This window comes from Octopus bimaculoides, chromosome 21 (assembly GCF_046866305.1).
Source record: "Octopus bimaculoides isolate indiv1 chromosome 21, ASM4686630v1, whole genome shotgun sequence".
Lineage (NCBI taxonomy): Eukaryota > Metazoa > Mollusca > Cephalopoda > Octopoda > Octopodidae > Octopus > Octopus bimaculoides.
Genome location: NC_142948.1, coordinates 28,752,211 through 28,764,710, shown reverse-complemented (window position 1 = coordinate 28,764,710; position 12,500 = coordinate 28,752,211). Strand labels below are relative to the sequence as shown.

The 12,500-nt window shown below is 39.3% G+C and overlaps 1 long non-coding RNA gene across 1 annotated transcript in view; it reads left to right on the top strand.

Moving 5' to 3' along the window:
• The window catches only part of LOC149131543 (uncharacterized), a 64,436-nt gene extending 53,759 nt beyond the window's left edge, over positions 1-10,677 (top strand). The window contains exons 3-4 of the long non-coding RNA XR_016237856.1: positions 9,830-9,899; positions 10,181-10,677. This is a non-coding gene — a long non-coding RNA (uncharacterized LOC149131543). The remainder of the gene's footprint in view (positions 1-9,829; positions 9,900-10,180) is intronic.
• The last annotated feature ends 1,823 nt before the right edge of the window (positions 10,678-12,500 follow it).

Below are 12,500 nucleotides of genomic sequence, written 5' to 3'. Positions count from 1 at the left end.
TCTCTGCAACACCGAGGAATTTGACAAATGTATGAAACACGAGACCTAATATATGTAGCAATTTTAATTAGCTGTTTCCTTTATTATCTATTTGTATAAATAGTCTTGTTTCCTAGTAAGGTTAAATCTAACTAAAATCCGACTACCACTTGGCATAGGTCTATGCACAAGCATACTCTATACATGAGTGCGGCTGTTAGGCAGAAACAGAGAAGAGAAGCGATGTAGGCATTTGCTACTTCTGCATGGCATTTCAAGGTTTGCTTCCTCTCGGCCTATTTCATATTTCTTTACTGCCCACAAAGGGCTACATGCAGAGGTGACAAACAAGGACAGACAAACGGATTAAGTCGATTATATCGACCCCAGTGCGTTACTAGTACTTATTTAAGTGACCCTGAAATGATGAAAGGCAAAGTCGACCTCGGCGGAATTTGAACTCAGAACGTAGTAGCAGACGAAATACCGCTAAGCATTTCGCCCGACGTGCTAACGTTTCTTATTTCTTCATTGCCCACAAGGGGCTAAACATAGAGGGGACAAACAAGGACAGACAAAGGGATTAAGTCGACTGTATCGATCCCAGTGCGTTATTGGTACTTACTTAATCGACCCCGAAAGCATGAAAGGCAAAGTCGACCTCGGCGGAAATTGAACTCAGAACGTAGCAGCAGACGAAATACCGCTAAGCATTTCGCCCGACGTGCTAACGTTTCTTATTTCTTCATTGCCCACAAAGGGGCTAAACATAGAGGGGACAAACAAGGACAGACAAAGGGATTAAGTCGACTATATCGATCCCAGTGCGTTACTGGTACTTACTTAATCGACCCCGAAAGCATCAAAGGCAAAGTCGACCTCGGCGGAAATTGAACTCAGAACGTAGCGGCAGACGAAATACCGCTAAGCCATTTCGCCCGGCGTGCTAACGTTTCTGCCAGCTCACCTCCTTATTCATGTCTGACAGTGACCACACTGCTCGTATAAATTCGTCCCAGTTCCTATCAAAATAGAGAAACGGATCAAAGCAAATCACAAGCAATTTAACCGGTTCTTCAATCGAATGCTCCATGAAGCATTTTTGACGACATGGTCTTGCCAGTCCAAGTTGCAAGCTACATGCCCACTGCTTTCTCTTGTTTAATTTTTGCGTTTGTCACAGTCTCAAATTCCTTCAGAATGCTGATCACCGCAATTTCTGCAGAGAAGATCTAATAGGATTCATTTCAACACATGATGTGTTCAAAGTAAAGGCTACAGAGTTAATGCATACCGGGGAGATATGAGATGTTGTTGATATTAAACAGTTTTTATTGCCATTTACTCTGGCTACCGAACAAATACCGTTGTACAATGTAGCAATCTAGCTTCTGGAAACAGAACCCAGACCAGCTGCCCTGACGACAGCCGGCAGGTAATAATGATTTAGCATATCGAAAATTGTTTATTGATGGTTAAAACAAGATACTTTACTTCACAACTTTGCTGCCAAGTAGGTTTAAAGTTTATTCTAATTTAGTGAGGAGAACATACATACATACATATCATATATAACATATTTATATATCAAGTCATATGATATTTCATCTCATATATCTTATATATTAAATTATGTATCATATAGCTCATATCATATCATGTTATATCTCATATCATATCATACATATCTATATCATATCGTCTCGTCGTATTTCATTTCATATCATTTCGTATCATATCATATCATATAATATCTCATATCACTGGATTTCGGTCAGAATTTGCAACACTCACTATTATGTAATCCTATCGACTAAACTACCAAACTCTCGGAATTATCGTGTAGATAGTTGGATAATTCACAGACATCATCTTGTGAACACAGTTTTTCTCACATTTTATCAACAATAGTTTTTTCTATTTACTTCACACTCTTATCATTAATATTTTTCATCATTTCTGCTTATCTTCAATTCTTTTACTTTCGTATTCACTCGCTCTTGATGTGATGTCTGCTAACTTTATCAACTTAACTCTTTCCCACATGTCTGTGTTTGCCCTTGAGTGTGATAGATATTATACATACATACCTCTCTATCTATCTATCTATCTATCTATCTATCTATCTGTGTTTTTCTTTTGTCTGTCTGTATGTGTGTCTGTCTGTGTGTCTGTCTGTCTGTCTGTCTATGTGTCTGTCTGTCTGTCTATGTGTCTGTCTGTCTGTCTATGTGTCTGTCTGTCTGTCTATGTGTCTGTCTGTCTGTCTATGTGTCTGTCTGTCTGTCTATGTGTCTGTCTGTCTGTCTATGTGTCTGTCTGTCTGTCTATGTGTCTGTCTGTCTGTCTATGTGTCTGTCTGTCTGTCTATGTGTCTGTCTGTCTGTCTATGTGTCTGTCTGTCTGTCTATGTGTCTGTCTGTCTGTCTGTGTCTGTCTGTCTGTCTATGTGTCTGTCTGTCTGTCTATGTGTCTGTCTGTCTGTCTGTCTATGTGTCTGTCTGTCTGTCTGTCTATGTGTCTGTCTGTCTGTCTGTCTATGTGTCTGTCTGTCTGTCTGTCTATGTGTCTGTCTGTCTGTCTGTCTATGTGTCTGTCTGTCTGTCTATGTGTCTGTCTGTCTGTCTATGTGTCTGTCTGTCTGTCTATGTGTCTGTCTGTCTGTCTATGTGTCTGTCTGTCTGTCTATGTGTCTGTCTGTCTGTCTATGTGTCTGTCTGTCTGTCTATGTGTCTGTCTGTCTGTCTATGTGTCTGTCTGTCTGTCTATGTGTCTGTCTGTCTGTCTATGTGTCTGTCTGTCTGTCTATGTGTCTGTCTGTCTGTCTATGTGTCTGTCTGTCCGTCTGTCTGTCTGTCTGTCTGTCTGTCTGTCTGTCTGTCTGTCTGTCTGTCTGTCTGTGTCTATATGTCAATAGGTAAATAAATAGATAGATATGTGTGTGTATGTGTGTATGTATGTATGCAGCTCCCAGTCACAGATATATGTATATTACACAACGAAACCCTCTGTTTATAATAGAGATATCTGTCGTAAATGCATTTTATATAAGTGTTTCCTATAGTCTGACATGCATTGTATTATATATACTTTTTTTGTCGTTTCTCTGAATTAATAATCTATCTTTGTACATGGACTACATCTTGTAATACCTTTTTGTCACCCGCTGTTTTATAAATACATATTTCCTGTTGTCCAACAAATGTGAACTCCTTCTGTATGAGGGAGGACGTAACATCAATCTGTTCATGTGTTTATATACTATTTACACTTTTTAATTCATTTATTTCTTGTCTTCTTTCTTCATCCGAATTTTTGTGCCTGCACACTGCATATAACCTGTCCTCTTAATAGCCTCGTCGTGCGAACACCCCTGCGACAAATAAATCGTCACCATCATCACTGTCATCGTCATCAACGTTGTCGTCGTCGTCGTTATCGACCTCCTCTTCCCTCCTCATTATTGTCATCATTCTTGTTACTATCACCCACAAATATCACCACCGTCATCACTAGCATCATCATCAGCAGCAGCAGCACCACTCCCACCATCACCACCACCACCACCAATACTGACGCCATCCTCCTCCTCCGCATCATCATCATCGTCATCATCAATATTCATCATCATCGTCGTCGTCATTATTATTATTGTTGTCTTTGTTGTTGTTACTGTTACTGTTATTATTATCATTGTTGTTGTTGTTATTATCATCATCAGCATCATCATTATTATTATTATTATTATTTCTGATTGTCAAGTGAGAGAATTCTTCCTCCTCTATCTCTTTTTCTCTTTCTCTCTCTATCCCCCCCTCTCTCTCTCTCTCTCTGTCTCTTTCTCTCTCTGTCTCTCTCTCTGTTTGTGGCTCATAAGAACATTATTATTGTTATAACTCCAGGATTTGAATTAACGAAAAGACATTTTATAGTGTGACGCTTGTAGCGGGGAATGATTGGGATGGGAGGGAGGGAGGGGGAATTTTTGCAGAGTGAAGCCTTGGATGAAGAAATTCTTCAAAGACCACTGGAGACTCTTATGACAGGCGGATGGGGAAGAGGGGAGAGAGAGAGAAGAGGGCAGGGAGATGCCGTGGTATTAAATGGAGACATATAAGATAATTTATTGTTGACCAAAAGCAAATAGGAATAAGGAGCAATAGGAATATGGCGGAAGCTGGGACCTTTACAGTGAAGGGAGAGAAAGAGACACTAATTTTCGAGCACCCGACAAGGTAGAAATGGTGGGGGGGGGAGAAAAGATGTGCGGAGGGGGCAATAGGGGTGAAGTGAGAGGTAAGAAATGGGTGGAAGATGGTGGGAGGGGTGAGAAGAGAAAGGGAGAGAGAAATGGGAGGAAAGGAATGAGGGGAAAGTGGAGGGAGGGGAGGAGAGAGAGAGGTGAGAAGTGAGAGGAGAGGAATGAGTGGAGGGAGGTGGGTGGGTCGGTAAAAGTAAACCCTTTAATTGAGTAATTTGACATTTTCAAAGAAAGGATCACGGAGTGGGGATGTCAGAAAGATTGGTCTTGGTGATAGGTGGCGTTAGTGGTGTTATTCATGATGTTGTAAAGGTGACTGCAGTAGTGGTGGTCGTCGTCATCGTCTTCGTTGTGGTGGTGGTAGCAGTGATAGCGGTGGTAGTAGTGGTGGTGGTGGTGTTGCTGCGGCAGATAGTAGTTGTGGTGGTGCTTGTGCTGTTGTTGATTGTGGTGGTGGTGGCGATAGTGACAGTAGTGGTTGCATCGGCTCCAGTTGAACTCTGATCAAATAAAAACTAAGATTAATGACAATCTAGCCGTGGCCATCATTTGGTATTTCTGATAACCTGGGCCTACACTATCGTTTATATAGCTTCCCAGTTTTCATGACGATCGGGCGTGAATTGAGGCAGGTATGGATACCATTTTTTGCACCCGGCCGACCACGTATACTCTCCATATACGCATTAATGGCGTCAGTGGTGATGGCCATGAGGAAGGCGTTGGCGTGAGGCAGCGACGGTGTTACTAACGCTGTGAAGGAGAATTGGAGAAGGTGAAGGTAGTAGTGATGATGGTTGCGGTGGTGGTCGTCGTCGTAATCGTGATATAGTGGTGGTAGTTGTGGTGGTAGTGCTGGTTGTGTTGATGATAAGGGTAGTGGAGAGGTGGGGGTCATTGTAATACGAAGCATTGACAGTTTTGTGCGGTGAGTGATGGTGGTGGCGGTCGTGGGCATACGGTGGTGGTGGTGGTGGTGATGCAGTTAGTGTGAGGCGAAAATATCACCATTTTTAGAAATATAACTGATCTTAATTGGATCCTTAATGAACAAGAATCAGGGCCTCAATGTTATTAAATGATTGATAGTTAACAATGCAGAGACCATCTACACCACAATTACCACCGCCGCCGCAACCGACGTCGCTACCGCCACCACCACCACCTTGTAAAATATTTTAACAACTACTACTACTACTACTCCACACATGTGGAAGATATATATATCCATCTCTCTTTCTTTCTTTCTTATAATAAATAGTGGCCTACATAGATCAAATTTGGTTTTTACCCTTCTACACTTGCCGAAAGAAGGTACCAGTAATCGTACAGGGGTCCATTAGATGACTTATGTTTTGTCTCAAATCTATAACGTTTGGGTGAAAGTTAAAACTCAATATCGTTTTATTTAATTCCAAGTCAATCGTACAGGGGTCCATTAGATGACTTATATTTTGTCTCAAATCTATAACGTTTGGGTGAAAGTTAAAACTCAATATCGTTTTATTTAATTCCAAGTCAATCGTACAGGGGTCCATTAGATGACTTATATTTTGTCTCAAATCTGTAACGTTTGGGTGAAAGTTAAAACTCAATATCGTTTTATTTAATTCCAAGTCAATCGTACAGGGGTCCATTAGATGACTTATATTTTGTCTCAAATCTATAACGTTTGGGTGAAAGTTAAAACTCAATATCGTTTTATTTAATTCCAAGTCAACACTGACCAACCAGACATGTGATCAAATGCATTCCATCCATAACCACCTCATCGTTGTTTTGATGCTCGGCTATCTGGGACTATGTATGACGATTCACTCTGGGTTTATATCAACTGAGTGGAGGCGCAATGGCCCAGTGGTTAGGGCAGCGGATTCGCGGTCATAGGATCGCGGTTTCGATTCCCAGACCGGGCGTTGTGAGTGTTTATTGAGCGAAAACACCTAAAGCTCCACGAGGCTCCGGCACGAGATGGTGGCGAACCCTGCTGTACTCTTTCACCACAACTTTCTCTCACTCTTACTTCCTGTTTCTGTTGTGCCTGTATTTCAAAAGGGGCCAGCCTTGTCACACTGTGTCACGCTGAATATCCCCGAGAACTACGTTAAGGGTACACGTGTCTGTGGAGTGCTCAGCCACTTGCACGTTAATTTCACGAGCAGGCTGTTCCGTTGATCGGATCGACTGGAACCCTCAACGTCGTAAGCGACGGAGTGCCAACAACAACATATATCAACTGAATGGTCTTATGATGGAAAGCATTCTAAACGTGACCATCTCATTTAGCTTTTGGCGGGTGGGGGAAGCAAAGCTGTACATCTGGGACCGTATTATGAAATGCATTTATTTCCTTTTAAGACGAAATATGATTTGAGGAAGACGTGACTGCTATATCTAGCATCTTCTTCGTGTTTCTATTGGTATTTGGTGTGGCTGGTGGTGATGAGAATGTTGGTAGTATGATAGTGACGGTGGTATGGCAGTGGTGACGATGGGGGTTGCAGTAGGGCTGTTGTTGGTAGAGGGGTGTGGCAAAAATGATAAAGGTAATGGTTCCGGGAAAAGGATAGAGATGATGGTAAGGTGGGTGGGGTGGGTGGGTGAATGGCATCAGATACAAACAATCAGAACTTAGAGTACAGTGATGGCTGCCGCCAATAACAATGATCTGCTAATTGGCGTCAAACATCCCGTTTAATAACGAGACTAGAAATAGTTTCTCTCTTTTCCCCCAAGTCTTACATCATGACAAGACTGCAACCAAAAACCGCCCTCACCGACAAAGCCTCTGCCGCCACCACCACCACAACAACAACAACCACCACCACCACAACAACCACCACCACCATCCCCACCACCACCACCACCACCATCACCACAGACCAAATCAGTAGCAGCAGCTCCACCACCACCACCAACGAAACCACCACAACCACCACCACTAAGACTAGCACCTCCAGCAGAAGCACCATCACCGCCACACCACCACCACCATCAATGCCAACACCATCACCATCAACACCACCACCACCATCGACATCACTGTCGCCGCCACCAATCACCATGAATACCAGCCCCACCAGAAACTCTACCACAATCAACACCAGAACCACTGCCGCCGCCACCACCACCACCACTGTACCATCCCAGCTACTACCACCACCACCACCACCATCACGAACATCCCGTCTATCACTGCCCCTCCCCACCAACATGCAACAACTCCGGAACCATCCCCACCACAACGATAACTGCCGACCCTCCTCAGCCATCATCCTTCCCCACCATCGCACCTGATCCACCTCCACCCATCCCAACGTTCACCAATTTCGGTTTCCCTTCAGTTCAGCTGCTGTCATCAGTCATTAATTGGCAGGTTAGCGCATGCGTAACAACAACTTTAGAACTGCTGGTTTGAACCATATCAACTCGAACTGTAAAGCGCATATTTTTCTACTCTTACTTCAATCGCGTATGTGTGATATACATACACACACAGACACACACACATACACACATACACGGGCACATACACATACAACACCAAACACACACACACAGACACATATGTATGTATCTATCCATATTATCTATATATATATATATATATATATATATATATATATATATGTGTGTGTGTGTGTATGTATGTTTGTTTTCTTTTCTTGTTTTCTGTCCACCACTACATTCCGCCATGGTACAAATTTAATTTGTGGTCCGTGGGAAGAGCCATTTTAACGATGCGCCCTGCCCTAACTCTTCGAAACACCTGTGTTAGAATGGGGGTAGCTGATGAAGGAAAATGTTCTCTATGTGGCTTGTGTGTTGTCTGTACTCTGGTTATCATTTTTGTCAAGTTTCACCACAACTTTCTCTCACTCTTATTTCCTGTTTCTGTTGTGCCTGTAATTCAAAGGGTCAGCCTTCTCACACACTGTGTCACGCTAAATATCCCCGAGAACTACGTTAAGGGTACACGTGTCTGTGGAGTGCTCAGCCACTTGCACGTTAATTTCACGAGCAGGCTGTTCCGTTGATCGGATCAACTGGAACCCTCGTCATCGTAACCGACGGAGTGCCAACAACAAAAATTGATAGTAGCAGTAGTAATAGTAGAAGATGAGTTAGTGTTGGTATTATTCAATGGAGTCGTTTCCTCCTATCAAAACAGTCAGCATTTTATAAGAGCAGAATTATTTTGTAGTAAATTTCTCTTTCTCTCTCTTCTGACGACGACACATTTTTTCCCAGTGTTACGACCGCGAGCCAAACACCATAACCACTAAGCGTCGCTGTAATATACCAATTTCAGGCCACCTACTGAGTTTACCCTCAATTAGCAAGTCATCACAACAGCCGTTTATTCATCTAGCATCGTTGAAGTCGTCTAGCTTTCAACAAAGTAAACACTGACGATTCAACTTCGGATTCAACTCACCACCTACACTTTTCCTTCTCCCAAGATCTTGTAGCTGGAGTTTTGGCTAATTTGCTATCATGCCAATTATATGATATTGTTTCTGCTATTCATGGTGTGAGAAGGAAATTCTGGTTCTTAAATTTGAAGTTCTTTGAATTGAACAGATCATTAGCATAAACGTGGCATACACATGTAATGAAAAGGTCAGAGAGATCGAAACCTACTTATACAAGCGGTAAATAACAAATTGTTGAAATAGCACACTTAAGTTTCGCCAGATTTTATAATGTGAAGAAGTAAAGATCACGTGGGCATAATGGAGAAGTTGATGCAGTAGCTCTCACATCCTCTTATTCTATTCTCTCTCTTTCTCTCTCACACACGTACACTCTTTCCCTCTCCATTACTTTACACATGTATGCATATATATATATATATATATATATAATACAAAAAATATATATGCATGTATACACACATATATGTATATACTTTCATCTACATGTGTATATAGATGCATATCAGGGTACAGGACGTTAGAACAATGAACTACAGACAACGGAACGAACACATAGGAAAACAGAAAGCCACTTGGAATTATTCATCAGCTTCCTCTATTCTAACTCGACGTTTCGAAGATAAGGCAGAGGGTAGAAATTGATATTAATCAATTAAAACCAGTGGTCTAGCATATTAAAAAAATCCGAAGATTAAAATTATGTTACATACAAAAATAAGAGGAATGACCAGCAAAAGTGGACTCCTATACGTAGGTTAACCGTTTTTTATTTAGTATTTTTTCATTTGATTTGCCCTTTTACAGTCTGTTGTGGCGCTAAATTTTTTACTGAGAACATTTTTTTTTTTCGTGGTTAGATGATTCGGCATTTATTTCTAGCATATAGGATTCCACTTTTGCTGGTCATCCCTCTTATTTTTGTATATATATATATACACACACACACAAACACACATATATATAATATATATATATGTGTGTGTGTGTGTGTGTGTGTGTGTGTGTGTGTGTGTGTGTGTGTACACACATATATATACATGAAACTAGTCTTTTTCGGAAACTTGTCTCTATCGCCGATCATTTTCCACTAATCAATGCCTTTATCGTACTTTTTTTTACTATTTCCATTTGTTCTTTGTTTGCCAAATAGCATGTTTCCTTGCTGCTGCTACATTCCGGAACCTCACTTCTACCGTTCCAAAAGTTGGACTTCTAGCCAGGTATGTTATATCATCCCAAATCTGCTTCAACGCCTTTTCTATTTTCTCTGTCGTGACGACATCAATTTTTCCTTTATTTATCGAATAGGTTCGGTAGTTTATCGTTTTCGCCCTTATTCCGTCTTTTACGTCTTGCTTCAGCTTCACTTCGAACCCGTCTCAGCTCATTTCTCCTTTGTGCTTTCCTAGTTCGCCGATATTCAGTTCCGTCTCCTTACACCTTGCTACATCAGCAAAATTCCTCCTCTCTGTTGTCAGCCTTTCGTCTATTATTTTCACAGCCTCCAACAACTCCTCCTCGGACGAAGATATGTCGGAATAATTGTCTTCAGACATTCTTTAACCGGCTGTCTCTTAGGAGAAGGGAAAGCAAAACCAAAACACGCAAATACTCAAATCGCTGCAAAGCAGCTCAAAAAGTTATTCTTCAAAAATCACCAGCACAAAATTACAAGTGGCACGCTCAAGACAATGCCAAGACAAAAAAACATCAGGACATGCAAAAGGAATTATTTTTTTATAACAGGCTTATATAGTCAAGAGGGAAGAACTAGTCCACGTTCTAAATAAAAAAAACAAAAAAACTTCCAGGTTTCAAATCACCCAAACGCAGACAAATAATCTTATTTATAATTTTATTTTTTATTTTTATTTCAGAGCAAATATTAGCAAACGTCTATTGTGTATTAGGGAATCCCTCACTATACTTACGCTGTTTGGGCCGAAAACTTTAAATAAATTCACTGAAGTGATCCCCTTCTGCAATCAGGTTTTCCTCCACTTTCTTGAAGGTATATAGAAATAAAAAATAAAACATATAAATAAGAGTATTTATCTGCGTTAGGGTGATTTGAAACCTGGAGGATTGCATTAGTTACTACAGCCAATTTGAATTTTTATTTTTTTTATTCATGACGTGGACTAGTTTTTTTTCTCTTGACTATATAAGTCTGGTATAAAAAAAATAATTCCTTTTGCATGTCTTAATGTTTGCTTGTAATTGTTACCTTAAGGAGGGGGTCATTACCGGAGTGCACTGTGACGTGTGCATGGACTACGGTGGTGAACCATTGAAATGGCCATAGCTGCTTGTGTGTATTTTGACCTATGTTTTTGACCAGTGGTTTTTATAAACTTTTGTAAGTTTGGTGAGCAAAAACGGATTTTACCTATGGAAGTCTGCTGTTATTACGTGTACCTTGAGGTGGTATATACATATATATGTACACACATGTATATATACACAGTTATATATATATACATGAAACTAGTCTTTTTCGGCAACTTGTCTCTATCGCCGATCACTTTCCTTCAATCAATGCCTTTATCGTTTTTTTTACTATATTCATATGTTCTTTGTTTACCAAATAACATGTTTCCTTGCTGCTGCTGCATTCCGGAACCTCACCTCTACCGTTCCAAAAGTCGTACCTCTAACCAGGTGTGTTATATCATCCCAAATCTGCCTCAACGCCTTTTCTATTTTCTCTGTCTTGACGACATCAATTTTTTCTTGTAATTGTTACCTCGAGGAGGGGGTCATCACCGGATTGCACTATGACGTGTATGGACTACGGTGGTGAACCCTTGAAATGGCCATAGCTGCTTGTGTGTGTGTTGACCTATGTTTTTGGTCAGTGGTTTTTATGAACTTTTGTAAGTCTGGTGAGCAAAAACGGATTTTACCTATGGAAGTTTGCTGCTATTACGTGTACCTTGAGGTAAGTACAGAATCTTCTAATATAACTTTAAATTATGTTAAATTATTTGAAAGTTTTTTTGTCATTTTAAAGTTTTGTCATCAGATATAGTATTTTAGCCGATGGACTATTATAGTATTCTAGTTTGCTTTATTTGTCTATTTTGAATTTTTAATCGCTTAATATTTTATTCGAATTGGAATTATAAAAAGATACATATATATATTGTTATATATTTTTAACTTTATTTTAATTTTATTTGTAGGTTATTAGTAGAAAAAAATATAGAGATATATAAATTTTTATATTGTGTGTTCTATGTTGTATTTTATATTTTTATATATATTTTCTTATGTATTTGTGGACTTTGATGTATTTCTTTATTTATGACCGTTTATTGAGGGGACTACTGTATGTTGAGTCGTTGACCCAAATGTAATGCTTTTATTCTGTAACTAATTATTTTTTATCCCTGCCTCAACTAACTTGAGCACCTCTATATGCAGCCCTGTAAAAAATTAATTTGTTTCCTAATAAGAAACGATTACTATTACCTATATATGTATATATATATGTATATATATATGTATATATATATGTATATATATATGTATATATATATGTATATATATATGTATATATATATGTATATATATATGTATATATATATGTATATATATATGTATATATATATGTATATATATATGTATATATATATGTATATATATATATATATATATATATGTATATATATATATATGTATATATGTATATATATATATATATGTATATATATATATATGTATATATGTATATATATGTATATATATATATATATGTATATATATATATGTATATATATATATGTATATATATATATGTATATATATATATATATATA